General features: G+C 42.8%; 1 long non-coding RNA gene across 1 annotated transcript; it reads left to right on the top strand.

Annotated features, from left to right (window-relative positions):
- The first annotated feature begins 2807 nt into the window (after positions 1-2807).
- Positions 2808-8050, top strand: LOC131384527 (uncharacterized). Its single transcript, XR_009215454.1, has 5 exons — positions 2808-2954; positions 3855-4078; positions 4182-4283; positions 4780-4833; positions 7415-8050. It is a non-coding gene; the product is annotated as an uncharacterized LOC131384527 (long non-coding RNA).
- Positions 8051-13617: the final 5567 nt, after the last annotated feature.

Here is a 13617-nt window from a genome sequence, read left to right as displayed (position 1 = left end):
TTCATAAGAGCCTCTTCTCCTCTCTAACTAAAGATCAAAGAATCATTTATTTAAATGACACGTGGCAGAAAATGGACACCATTTAAACCAACAAAGCAACAACAGCATTAACCCCGGAGTGGAAGAGGCTGAGGATGGTGACGCACACCTCCCTGGCCTTCAGCACACCTGACAGAGGAACACAGAGCAGGGACACAGAGATGGTGTGGCCTGTGCCCTGACCTGAAGACCCACTGGGATCATTGGTGTGTGTGTGTGTTTACGAGAAGCTAGGGCAATGTTTACGCAGCTTTCTACATATTAGCCAGGGGGCACATTTTCTTCCAAGTTGTAGAGGAAACTTGTGAAGTTAAATGTAACATGACCTCATTATAGTGAGGCAGAAATTCTAAGATTGAAGTGTGGGTGACCCGAATTCTCCTCTCTCCTATGTTTGTTTTCTATTGTTGCTGTAACAAATTGCTACAAACTTAGTAGCCTAAAACAACATAAATTTATTCTTGTTCTGTTCTGGAGATCAGAAATCCAAAATGAGCTTCACTGGGCTGAAATTGGCAAGGCTGGTGCATTCTGGAGGCCATGAGGGGAGAATCTCTTTCCCTGCCTCTTTCAGCTGCAAGAGGCCACCTGCGTTCCTTGGCTTGAGACCCCTTCCTCTCATCACAACAGCTCTTTCTTCTGTTGTCGCATTTCCTAGTAATCACTCTGATCCCATGTGTCCTTTCTATAAGGACTCTTGTGATTACATCAGGCCCAACTGCATAATCTAGGATAGCCTCCCCATATCAAACTCTTTTATTTGAATCACACTTGTAAGTCTGGTCCTTCTTCATTCATCCCACATGGCTGTGCCAGCTGACCTGTTTCCTGTGGGCACTGCGAGATGAAAAGGAGTATGCTCACTGACAAACTGCTTTCATGGCAGGGAAAGCATGAAAGAGGATTGATACCCATCAATAGTGGAATGGGTAGATATAATGTGCTGTACTCCTATGATGTGATAGGATAGAGTAGTTAAAAGGAATAAATTATACAAATGCATAAGGATAAATACATAGAACTCAAAAACAACGATACATAAAAAAGTAAGTTGCAGAACAGTATTAGTTATGTATATTATTTTATGACAAAAACATACATATCTTCATATATATGCAGATATAATAATATCATAATAGATGAGGAGTATGCATAATAAACTCATATTAGTGCTTGCCTGTGTGGAGTGAGGCAGATGGATCTGGGAAGACTTGATAAAGGATACAACAGCATTATTTATCATATTTTATTACCTTTAAAAAATGTCAGATATGTGGAAGTACAACATCTCTATAAAACAGATACAATTCATTAAATGTATTGCTCAATGGATTATCACAAAATTAACCCACTGGTTACAACCGGATCAAGAAATAGAACATTTTTAGACTCCAGAAGCCTTCATCTTACTCTTTCTAATCATGACCACTTCCTCCTGCTCTGTAATGCCAGAAATTTGATTTGCCTAATTTTGAACAATGTATAAATGGAAATAGAGTCATAGGATATATAGTCTTTTACATCAGGCTTCTGTCACTTAACATTATGTCTGTGAGACTCATCCCTGCTATTCCTCTTAACAGTATTCATTAATTTTCAGTGCTGAGTAGTATTTCTGTACATAAATATCTCACAACCTATTTATTCATTTGTTCTCATAGCCATGTGCTGCTTCCAGATTTTGGCTACTAGGAAGATTTTTGTATGCACCTTTTGGTGCACACATGCATACATTTCTTTTAGATATGTACTTAAAAATGGAATTTCTGGATTATAGGGTGTGCATATGTTTGGTGTCAGTTATTTCCAACATTGTTGTACCAGCTATCATGCTCGCTAGTAATGTGTGTGTGCATATAAATACATATATACATTTTTTTCTTAAAGTGAAACAATAAAGAGCGGATACAATGGAGGCAGAAAATTCCTTTGAGAAATGTTGCTGAAATTGGGAACAGATAATTTTTCATCAGGGAAATAATGAATGGATAACATTTCTCTGCTGAGAGAAATGATACAATAAAGGGAAAGAGATGACAATGCAGGCAGAAAGGCCATCTACAGTAAAAAGTCCTTCAACAGTTAGAGACAGGACCCACAACACAACTGGTGGAAGTTCACTCTGATGGGAGGAGGGACACTTTCATCACTTCACAAGTGGTTAGCCCTAACACATGCGTTCAGATTTGGTGAGGCGGAGGGGTTGACTTGCTGGTTCCTGCTTCTCTTTCCTCAATGAATTATGAAAGGAAGTTGAGGAAAAGGTGGTATTGGCTTGAGGCCAATGGGGAAGACACTTGATTTAATTAAGGTAACACCAGCTGCTGTGACAAAAATAAATGCAATGAGAAAATACATAATTTCCCTTGTAACAAGAAGTTAGGCAATACACGTTTATGTTTTGTTCAGAATTAATACGCCTGTTTCTGGGGAGGCTCTGCTCCACACAGGGATTCAGGGACCCAGGTTCTTATGCTTTACTGACCTACAATCCTAAGCACATGTCCTTTCAGGTCACTGAAGAAGAAGAAGTATGGCATCCCACACATGGGGGCTTGGGAAGCATGAGCCTCTGTTCACATTCACAGGGCTTCTCCTGATACCAAGGGAAGTGCAGTGTGAACTCGGTAAAGTGGGAAGAGATGCAGTTGAGCAGATCAGGCTCAACTTCAGCTGTGTCTTCCGGTTTTCCTCCACACATACACACACTCACCCCTCTCCAAAGTCAAGGGCCAACAGCCCCTTTCTGCTTTCATTTCAGGTTTGCAGCCTAATTCCTGCTCGTACAATTTAAGAATTATTCTAAGAGGTGTTTTAAAGCTTGAATGATCAAAGACTTCAACAGTCAAATGCTTTTTACATTTTGGCTCCTTTTTCAAAATTTAATTTCCTCTGGAACCAAATAGGCCTTTGAGGTATGTTTTTTTTGGGCAGAATTATATATCATACATATCAATAGGTTTCCTAAGCATAATTCTCTGGTCTCTTTTATTTTTCTGTTTCCTCAGCCCTACAGCCTTTTTTTTCCAAACTAACAGCAGCTACCTGGAGGACGTCCAAAACAATGAGCTTGAGTAGGATGAGAGCCTCTTAATTGGGTCTTTGTCACAAAGTGGAATTGCTTTATATAACGGAAGAATCATAATGGGCCTGTTTTGTTCAGTGCATTTTACAGTCTACTTTTTGAAATTTGAGTTGAAAAAATAGTTTATTCTCCCTGTGTTTCAAGGACCTAGCTTTCTGGATTCTTTCTATTACAAACTGAATAATCCTTTCCTAAGTTCATTTCTTCCTCATTGTAACTTGCTAAATGCAGAAAGTAAAAGTTAATGCATTTGGTCAGTGTGACACTTCCAAACACGTTGCTGAAGGTCCGAGCTTGATGGATGGCTTTTTAGGAGCCATGCCTGAAAGGCGTGCACATCACCTGCTCATGTTCAATTTGCAGAAGCTCAACCACACGGTTGCATCTAAGTGCAAACCCTTCAACCTTACAAACACAGAATTTCAGGGTTGATGGCATGAAAATGAGGCTGCTCTTTGGGTGGGAGAGGTCTGGGGGTGATAATGGGGGATGGGAGATGGGTTCTGCTCTCAGTTTCCCTATAAGCAGTAGCTTCTGACCATTGACCTCCTTATTAATTACCTAAGAAGCAAGCAATTTTTCTAAGTGGGCATTACTTTTTCCCAGGGAAAACACAGCTTAGTTGTATATGTGGAAAACATTTTCTTGTTTATATAACTTTGAACTTGCTTCTTGTGATAAAAGGAACTCTGGCATTATTATTATTACTCTCATTAATTATTTGAGACAGGGTCCTACTCTGTTGCCCAGGCTGGAGTGCAGTGTTGCAGTCATATCTCAGTGCAGCTTTGACCTCCCTGGCTCAAGCAATCCTCCTGCCTCAGCATCCTAAGTAGCTACGAAAGTTAGTCTGACTCTCTTCTCAAAAGAAGGAATGTATGCTGTGCACCTCAATCCTGTCTGTGCCACGGTATTATTTCAGCAAGAAGAAAGGCAGGTTTACAGAGAAACGTGGTAAATAGTCATGCGGTATTGGGAGCTCCTTTGAGATTTGTGTTTGGGGGATTCAAAGTGGTTGTGTGATTTTCTTTCCAACTTTTCTGTTGTTGGGTTTCAGGCATGGAGAAAGTAGAGAGTTAAGTGTAACCAGTGTTGGGATCTTGGCCAAATGAGTCTAACAAGGTTTCAAGATGGCAGTGATGTTGAGTGTCTTTCATTGGTGAGTATACTGATGAATGGAGGAATCCAAGTAGAGAAAGGAGTGAAATGAAGGCGGGAAAGGTGAATAGATTGTGAGTAGACAGTGTGGTTAACCAACTGGGAATATTAATGTGGTTGAAGAATTATTGCGTGGAGGTGCAGTTATTGAGCATGTGACCAGGGAGTACAGGTAGTGGTGGTTTGCGAGTTCTGAGTTGTTGCAGCCACGATGGACCATAGGGAAGAGACTGAAGTACAGGTTTGTTTTGTTGCAAGTAAGATAGGAAATAGAGAGGGCATGATATCAAATGCACCCTCCACATGGAAGCTAAATATCCAAGTTTGTTGGGGTTGAGAGGATTCCTGTGAGCCTGGTAGGAGCAGAGAAGAGTGTTCATATGAAATTCTGTTGACACCTATGACCAGGAGGAGGGGACAATGTTATTTCCAGTGAAACGGGCTTCCAATACGCAGGCAGATTTGTTGTTTAGTTGTCATTGTTGTTTTGTTTTCAGGAAGAAGAAGAGATTTTGGAGTAGCAATGGAATAATGACTGGAAACTGCAAGAGGTAAACTGAAGGGAGCTAACAAGAAACAGGACATGGCGGGCGTGGTGGCTCACACCTGTAATCCCAGCACTTTGGGAGGCCGAGGTGGGCGGATTGCATTAGCTCAGGAGTTCGAGACCAGCCTACCCAATATGGTGAAACCCTGTCTCTACTGAAAATACAAAAGATTAGCCAGGCGTGATGGTGGGTGCCTGTAATCCCAGCTACTCGAGAGGCTGAGGCAGGAGAATCGCTTGAGCCCAGGAGGCGGAGGTTGCAGTGAGCTGAGATTGCGCCACTGCACTCCAGCCTGGGTGACAAGAGCAAAACTTCATCTCAAAAAAAAAAAAAAAAAAAAAAAGCAGGACAGCAGATCTTAGCCAAAAGAAGGAGAGGGCCACTTTCTGAAAAGGCGTTGAAGACGCAGGGTCATTTCTTAAACATAGACTGCAAATTCCAATGTGGACAGCAGAAAGAGAGGTGAGTGAAGGGAGGAGGCCTGGGTGGGGTGAGGTGCTGGCTCGGTGGGTAGGCAGAGCCCAGATTATGCTGGAGGGGGTCAGGCCTGGAAAACTGGTGGTTACTCATGCAGCTGAGTATTGTTCCCGAGGTTCTCTTCCCAGTGGGTGGGTAAATGTTCCAGCATATTTCTGCAGCATTATCTTTAAGCCACCTTATCTGAAGTACCATCATGTTCTCTTGGGAAGCTTTCCCTTCCTGCTAGAAGAAGTTCTACTCTTCAGCCTTATAAGCAGGAGATTTCAGGGTTGCTAGCTTGAGAATGAGGCTGATCTCTGGGTGAGAGAGTTTTGGGGGTGGTGATGGGGGAGGGGAGATGGGTTCTGCTCTCAGTTTCCCTATAAGCAGCAGCTTCTGACCATTGACTTCCTCGTTAATTACCTAAGAAGCAAGCAGTTTTTCTAAGTGGGCATTACTTTTTCCCAGGGAAAACACAGCTTAGTTGTATATGTGGAAAACATTCTTGTTCATGTGACTTCAAACTTGCTTCTTGTGAAAAAAAATAACTCTGACATTATAGTTATTATTATTATTGGAGACAGGGTCCCACTCTGTTTCCCAGGCTGGAGTGTAGTGTTGCAATCATAGCTCACTGCAGCCTTGACCTCCCTGACTCAAGTGATCCTCCCACCTTGGCCTCCTAAGTAGCTGGGGCTACAGACACGGACCACCACATTCAGTTAACTTTCTTAAAATTTTTGTAGAGATGAGGTCTCATTATGTTGCCCAGGCTGGTCTCCAACTCCTGGGCTCAAGCAAACTCTGACATTATTATGTCATGAAATGTTTTATTTTTCTTCAGCTTAATTCAAATTACGAGAAAAAAGTATGCACTCTTACCCACTCTTTTTGACCCATCTTGGATGAGTGATACCAACCTGAACTAAATTCTTATTCTTAAATTGCACCTGTGGTAGGTAGCTTCTGAAATGACCCTCAATGGTCCTCACCTCCTGGTATTCACATACTGTATAATCCTGTATAATATGAGTTGACCTTGGTGACTTGATTGTGATGGACAGTAGTGACGGGATGTCGCTTTGAGATTAGAGTATAAAAGACTGGCTCCGTCTGTGGTTCTTTCTGTGGAAGCCAGCTGCCATGTCATGTGGCTATCCTGGGAGAGGCCCATGTGGCTCATGACTGAGGCTGGCCTACTGGGTGCAAGTCAGCCAGGAGATGGCTCTTTATGACAGCTGCACCACACCGTCAGGAGAAACCCGGAGGCAGAGGCGTCCAGCTGGGCCATGGCCAGATTCCTGACTTATGGAAGCAGACAGATAATGAATAACCATTCAATATTACTTTGCTGAGTGCTAGGTAATTTGCTTTGTCCCAACAGAGAATTAATATACCATATCTGATACAAAGGGATTCGGTGTAGTAGGGAAGGGGAGAAGGAGGAGGGAGGGGAGTGGCACATACCATAACAATACTAAGAAAGTTAAATGATAAGTGAAATGCTGGTCAAAGCTTAACTTTTAGTATATAATCAGAGGGCCTCATGACTGGAAGTTTCCCCATGGTCGTAACACTAAAGGATTATTTATGCAGAGTAAAACGATGCTCCAAGAAGTCTCCATGGAACACAGAGGTTTACTTTGACCCTAATTCAGACCTTTGCTGTTTCCTGCCATTGTAAAGAACTGTTTTTTTCCAAAAAATATTTGGAGCACCTATATTGTGCACATACTGTGCTAAGTTCTAGTTACCAAAAAAAAAAAAAAAAATTTGATATGGACACTTTCTATGGAGAACTAAAGATCTAGTTTGAAAGATGGAAATTAATTAAACAAACCCCAAATTAAATGTAAAATTACAACTATATGCTGTGTTAGAAAGGAGAGAGCCATGGCATTCCTAAGAGCTTGAAATGAGGGGAGTTGGGGGAATGGAGCATGTGCAAAGGCCCTGAGATAGCTGTATGGCATGGAAGGAAATGATGGCATGCAACAATGACACAGAGAAGAAAATAATTAATTAAATAGAAGGGGCCTGAGAATTGGAGGGGGCATGCAATTTGAGGTCTTGTGGCTTACAGTATGGGATATAGGTTTATCTGAGTTTTTTTATTCCATTGCAGATTAAACAGCCTTTGGAAAAGTATAACAGTAAGATAAATCTGACACAGCTGACTCCATCTTGCCTCTAGCCTCACAGGCTGGCTGTCTTTGCTCATTTCTGGGCATGGACCAAGCTCACTTTGGGAAAAGTTTAGTTTATGGTTTAAATGATAATAGCTCTTCCCCAAACCTAAACTGCTCTTGTAAACCTAATGAAAGACCATCAAGGAAGGAGGATGAAAGGGGCATGAGCTCTAAATAATTACCAGCCATTTTTCCAGAGGTAATAACATTTGCAACTTCCTCAATCACTCTTGCAGATAACATTACTATTATAGAACCTAAGATTGGCCTTTTGAGATGTCTTTTCAGGTTTTTGCATTTCTGACAACCAGATGACCCCACCTGTACCCACCAACCAGTCCTGTCATCCCCATCCAGGAACTGACTTAGCACAAGAAGACAGCTTCAATTCCCTATAATTTCATCTCTGATCCAACAATTCAGCATGCCTCCTACCTTAGCCCCCTGCCCTCCAAACTATCTTTGAAGAACCCCTAACCTCCGAACCTTCAGAAAGACTGATCTGAGTAATAATTCTGTCTCCTATGTGGCATGGCAGTCCTCGCATCAATTAAACTCTTTCTTTACTGCAATGTCATGGTCTTGGTGAGTTGATTTTTTTGTTTGTGCAGTGGACAGAAAGAACCTATTGGGTGGATGGTTACACAGAGGTGGGAGCAGGGAGTGACTTGGCCAGATTTGCATTTCAGAAATACCTCTGACAGCAATATGGAGAATGCATTTGAGAGGGGATAATCAATGCCTGTGGGCGAGTTGCATCATAAAGCACTCAACTCTCTGGTAGCATAAAGCAGCAACAGTTTTCTTATGTCCGTGCGTTCTCTGGGTCAGGAATTCAGATAAGGCAGAGTGGGCATGGTTCATTCTATCTGTCCCCCGTAGGTGGTTGGAGATGGAGATAAGGGTGGTTTGGGTATAAGACTACAAAAATAAAATAGTTGGAATAGGTAATGGATTTGCTGTGAAGGGGCATGGAGGGAGGTTGAGAGATTACTGGTTTGCATGGCTGGATGATTGGTGGTAACATTCATTAGGATGTAGAACACTAGAGAACAGGGTTTTAGTAGGAATGGAGGATGGTTATCAAGAGTTTGGTTTTGGGTAAATTTTAGCTATCCAAGTTGGCAGAGAATGATAGCTAAATGGCTGACCCCCTGGGTTTTGAGCTTGTAGATTGTCTGAATTTAAATATAGCATTGTGGTTCATTTACGTTAAGATGAAAACTGCAGTTATGAGTGTGAATATGATTGACCAAGAAAGTAGAGTAGGATGAGAAGCCAAGAGATTCATGGGCCTATTACTGGGAAAATCCAGTATTTAGTAGATGGGTAAATAATAAGCCTGGGAAGGTATGTCCAGAGTGTCAGGAGGAAAACCAGGGTAGCATAAATCACAGATGCCAAAATCAGAGAGGCTTACTCAAAGGAGGATGTGGTCAACTATGCTGCCATTTTATAAAAGCTCAGAGAAGATGACCTTTGAAACAAGGAAAGTTAGGCTTACCAGTGTTGTTTCATCGGCCTGGTGGAGGCAAGTGAGATTGCAGATGGTGGAGGAGTGCATGTGAGGGGAGGAGCTGGAGGCACTGAGTATGAACACTCAGGAGAAATTCGGTGCAGAGGGAAAGAGTGTAGGCTGGCAGAAAAGGAGAATCGAGAGATTTTATTCTAGATGTTTGTTGTCTAAAAATTCAACAAGAATTTTTATTTAAAAGCCATTTAAAAATTTTGGGAAAATATATTGCAAATATTAGAGAGAAACAAGACAATGATAAAATGATAGTTGAGAAGGGAGGGAGAGAAGAAGGAGGAGAGGAAGGAGAAGGAGGAGAGGAAGGAGAAGGAGGAGAGGAAGGAGAAGGAGGAGAGGAAGGAGAAGGAGGAGAGGAAGGAGAAAGAGAGAGAAAGATGGGCCTTATCTAGAAAGGAGCAGCTGCTGCAAAATTAAAGAGGGAGGGAGGACTGGATGGGGTTGAGGGCAGTGTGAGTGACAGCAGGCTCTGGAGGCCTTGCCTTGAACACTCTCTTGGGCACTGAAGGCAGTGATACCCACTCATTACTGATAGTACAGCCACCTGCCCCCACTGAAAATGTCAGGTCCTTTAGGTGTGGCCTCAGTGTCCCATTGTCATGATCCCTCACCTCTGGCAGTTGACTAGTCATGTGCTGCTGTGGCCAAATATTTGGAAATATTTGTTAGGCAGAGAATGATTCACCTGGCAAATCCAGTCCGAGCAAGAATAAACTTTGATTAATAATGCTTTAATTAGATGCAGCAAACTCTGAAAGGAGCAGCAAAGATGGTTAGAAAAGCAGATGCTGGGTCCATGTGCTAAACAGGGAAACTGTTTTGATCTTCATCTGAAAGTAATGCATCTGAAATATCATTTTGCAAGCAGTATGGAGGGTTGATCAGCTGGCCATGGCATCCTAAACCTGAGACAATATATAATATGAAAGGAATATATGATGTAAATGGGAAAGCTGTGAGGCCTTGAAATTAAGAGATGAGAATCATCGTTGAGCAAGTATTATTTGTAAAGAAGTAGAATATATACATATATATATAAAATCATGTGGAGGGTGAGTAAAAGGAGAGAGTTTGAATGAGCTAATTGATCTGGCGAACACACAGGTGCGTAGCCTTCACAGTGATGGGGAATGTAGGTAAGGCGGTAGGTTTGGAGGGGGAAGGATGAAAGGACTTAGGTTTTAGGTGTGTTGGATGTGATCTCCTTGAAGTCTTCCACGATAGACTGGGCAGTTTGTTCTGTGGATCTAGGGCTTTGTGGTAAGATCTGTGCTAGAGGTACGTCAAGGGTTATGGACAGTGGGTGTGTTCATTTCCTATTACTACTGTAAAAAAATACCACAACATTAATGGCTTAAAAACAAGACACATTTATTCTCTTGCAGCTCTGGAGGTGGAAGTCCAAAATGGGTTTCACTAGGCTAACATCAACATGTTAGCAATATTGGGTTCCTTCTGGAAGCTACAGGAAACAATCCATTTCCTTGCCTTTCCCGGCTTCTAGAGGGTGTCCATGTGCCTTGGCTGACGGTGCCCCATCACTGTGTCTACAATTCTATTGCCACGTGTCCTTCTCCAGCCACTCTGACCCTCTTACTTCTCTCCTATAAGTGCGTCTGTGATGACATTAATACTCTCCCAACCTCAAGGTTCTTATCTTGATCTGCAAAATTTTCTTCTACCATGTAAACTAACGTATTGCCAGTTACTAAAAATTAGGATGAGGACGCCTTTGGAGACCATTATTTTGCTTGGGATTCAGCACTACAAGATGTGCATTTTATGCCTGAACACTGTAACCCTGAGTGACCCTTATTTTCAATTAGCCTCCAGTTTTTCATCTGCAAGATAGAGATGACATTTATATTTGTTACACTTCTTTCGACAGGTCGAAAGGACCTAATGAAATGTTTGTGGAACCTGTGTAAAACATGCTGCACAAAGATGTAAATAAATAAACCCATGAACTCCTAGTACCCTGACCACAGTGTATGTGAGATCCATAAATAGCTGTTATCATGAATGCCACCTGTCAAGAGTTGAATCTAACATTCAGGTGAAACAGATCACATGATACAAGTTGAAGCCAGCACTTGGCATCAAATTAAGGAAAATGGATGTGATGACACAGAGCCTCTGAGGCTATGTCCCTATTTGCTGGTTATTTTCTGCCATCAACACTGAGGAGTTGGGTGCACATTTGCCTGTGAAGAGCCTCGTGTGACAACTTGCATCCTTTCCTCTTCTTCTAAGTAGAAAATGTCTCCGTGTCCAAATGCACATGTCATCTTATCCTCAATGAAAAGAAAAGAAAAGTATGCTGGAGGCCCAACCACAAGCCAAGCATGGAGACAACGTGGCAAGAGAGGATGCACTGACCATCCTGGGTGGACACGTGCAGAGATGGGTGAGGACACGTGCAGGCCTTATTATGTTTCTGGAGACACATTGAGATTCTTTCTCCCAGTCCCTTTCGACCCTCTAAAAAAGCAGAGCCATATCAGGAAGAAATTTTTTTAAAAAAAAGACCCACCACTGCTTTATTTTATTTTTATTTCAATAGTTTTGGGGGAACAGGTGGTATTTGGTTGCATGGATAAGTTCTTTACTGTGATTTCTGAGATTTTGGTGCACCCGTCATGCGAGCAGTGTGACCTGTACCCAGTGTGTAGTCTTTTATCCCTCACCCACTTCCCACCCTTTCCCCCGAGTCCCTAAAGTCCATTATATCATTCTTGTGCCTTTCTAGGAAAGACATTTTTGATGCAATTTCTTTTAGATTTTTACCAAAATCACAATCCTAACAGTTTGAATTCTGACTCATTTGGGAACTGTGATAGGCAGATAATGGCCCCTAAAGATGTCCGTATCATCATGTCTGGAAGCTGTGAATATGTGACCTTGCATGGTAAAGGACTTTGGGGATGTGATTAAGGTAGGAGCCTGGAGATGGGGAGAGGATCCTGGCTTATCCAGGTGGGCCCAATCCAATTATAAGTGTCCTTAAAAGAGGAGAACATTTCCTGGCTGTGGTCAGAAAGAGACGTGACTGTGAAAGAACAGTGAGAAGGAGATGCAACATTGCTGGCTTTGAAGACAAAGGACCAGGCCATGAGCCAAGGAATGCTGGGGCCTCTGGCTGCAGGAAATGGATTTTCCCCTAGAGCCTTGGGAAAGTACGAAGACCTGTTGAACCTTGATTTTAGCCCAGTGGGAGCCTTGTCAGACGCCTAATCTACAAAACTGTAAGATAATAAATATGTGTGGTTTTAAGCACTAAGTTCGTGGTAACGTGTTACAGCATCAATAGAGAAGATATGCTGGATGAACAGCTCTGCCCATCCCTGCTCTGGGTGGGGCCTCTGACCACCTCCCTGAAGTCCATGCCCGAGCTCTAGCAGTGAAGCCTGAGTTCAGCTTTACCTTAGCATTTCTCAGTCATATTTCTCGACACTTGGGACTCTCGGTGAGGCGTCACCTCTCATCTTAATAGCTCTCCATCCTGATTCTCTGTTTGAGTGCTTTCTTTTCATTTCATTAAAATGCTCTCCGAGAGAAATATACTTCCATGCTTTCACTCCATTACCCAGTGTTTGTCTCCTCTGCCTTGTGGACCTTCCAACTAAAGGACATGTTCAGCAGGGCAAGGCCACGGGGGAGGGGGTCCTGGTCCAATAGGAATGCAGGCCAGGTCTTGGTGGGCAGAGATCCCACCTGTGTGCAGCACTGTAGGGGAGGTGGCAGGGTAAGCGGTCTTCTGGCTAGCGCTGACATGCACAGGGTTGGTGGAGGGCCCTTCCCCGCCACCACCTGCAGGTTCACTCACTGTGAAATGGTGGAGAATGCCAGCTCACCTAGTCTAGCTCAGGTTTTCCATTCCAGGAGCCCTCCTTCCAGCTCCAGCCAGTCTCCTGTGGGCAAGAGCAGCCCCCTGACTCCCAGCCACCCTCTTCACTTACAATTCCTTAAGCAGGGCCCTCCCACAGCCCACCCCCGGACCATGCCCGGTCAGGGGACCTGGGACCCCATGCACATCCATGGTTTTCCTATGCTCTTTCCTTTCAGAGTCATGCACAACCCATCACAACCATCTGCACGCTTCCCCTTCAGATTTCACAGCCATTCCTCCTTTCCTCTTCCCATCCGGTCAGGATGGCCACACTCCCCTAGGTGGGATTTATAACCAGAATGCAGCAGAGCATGTTCAAATTCGTAACATTTAAAAAGTTTTCTCTGAAAACTATCAAAGTGATGAAAGAGTCTGCAGTTTCATCTTTGCCGCCCCCATCTCTGTCTTCTGATGTTGATCTAGGGTGTTCCTGAATCCAAAATTAGTTGGGGAGAGATAGGAGTTTCAACCGCACTAAACAAACTTAGCTAAAATCTTGAAGTGAGAAACTTGCAGCACTGAGTGCATCCGGAGGGAATAAACTAACTTACTCTGTCATCTTGCCAGCTTTTTTTATCACTCCTCTGTCAAAATACTGCAATTATTGCCAGAGTAGAATGAAATAAAACTGAAAATCTCATAAGAAAACTCTGCAACAAGAAATTATATTCATGGTGCTATTATTCATGTTAACTAATAAAATGACTCTAAATTACTTA

Source organism: Hylobates moloch, unplaced genomic scaffold, assembly GCF_009828535.3.
Source record: "Hylobates moloch isolate HMO894 unplaced genomic scaffold, HMol_V3 SCAFFOLD_10, whole genome shotgun sequence".
NCBI classification, from domain to species: Eukaryota; Metazoa; Chordata; class Mammalia; order Primates; family Hylobatidae; genus Hylobates; species Hylobates moloch.
Note: the sequence above shows the minus strand (reverse complement) of the source record. Positions and strands in the feature narration are given on the sequence as shown.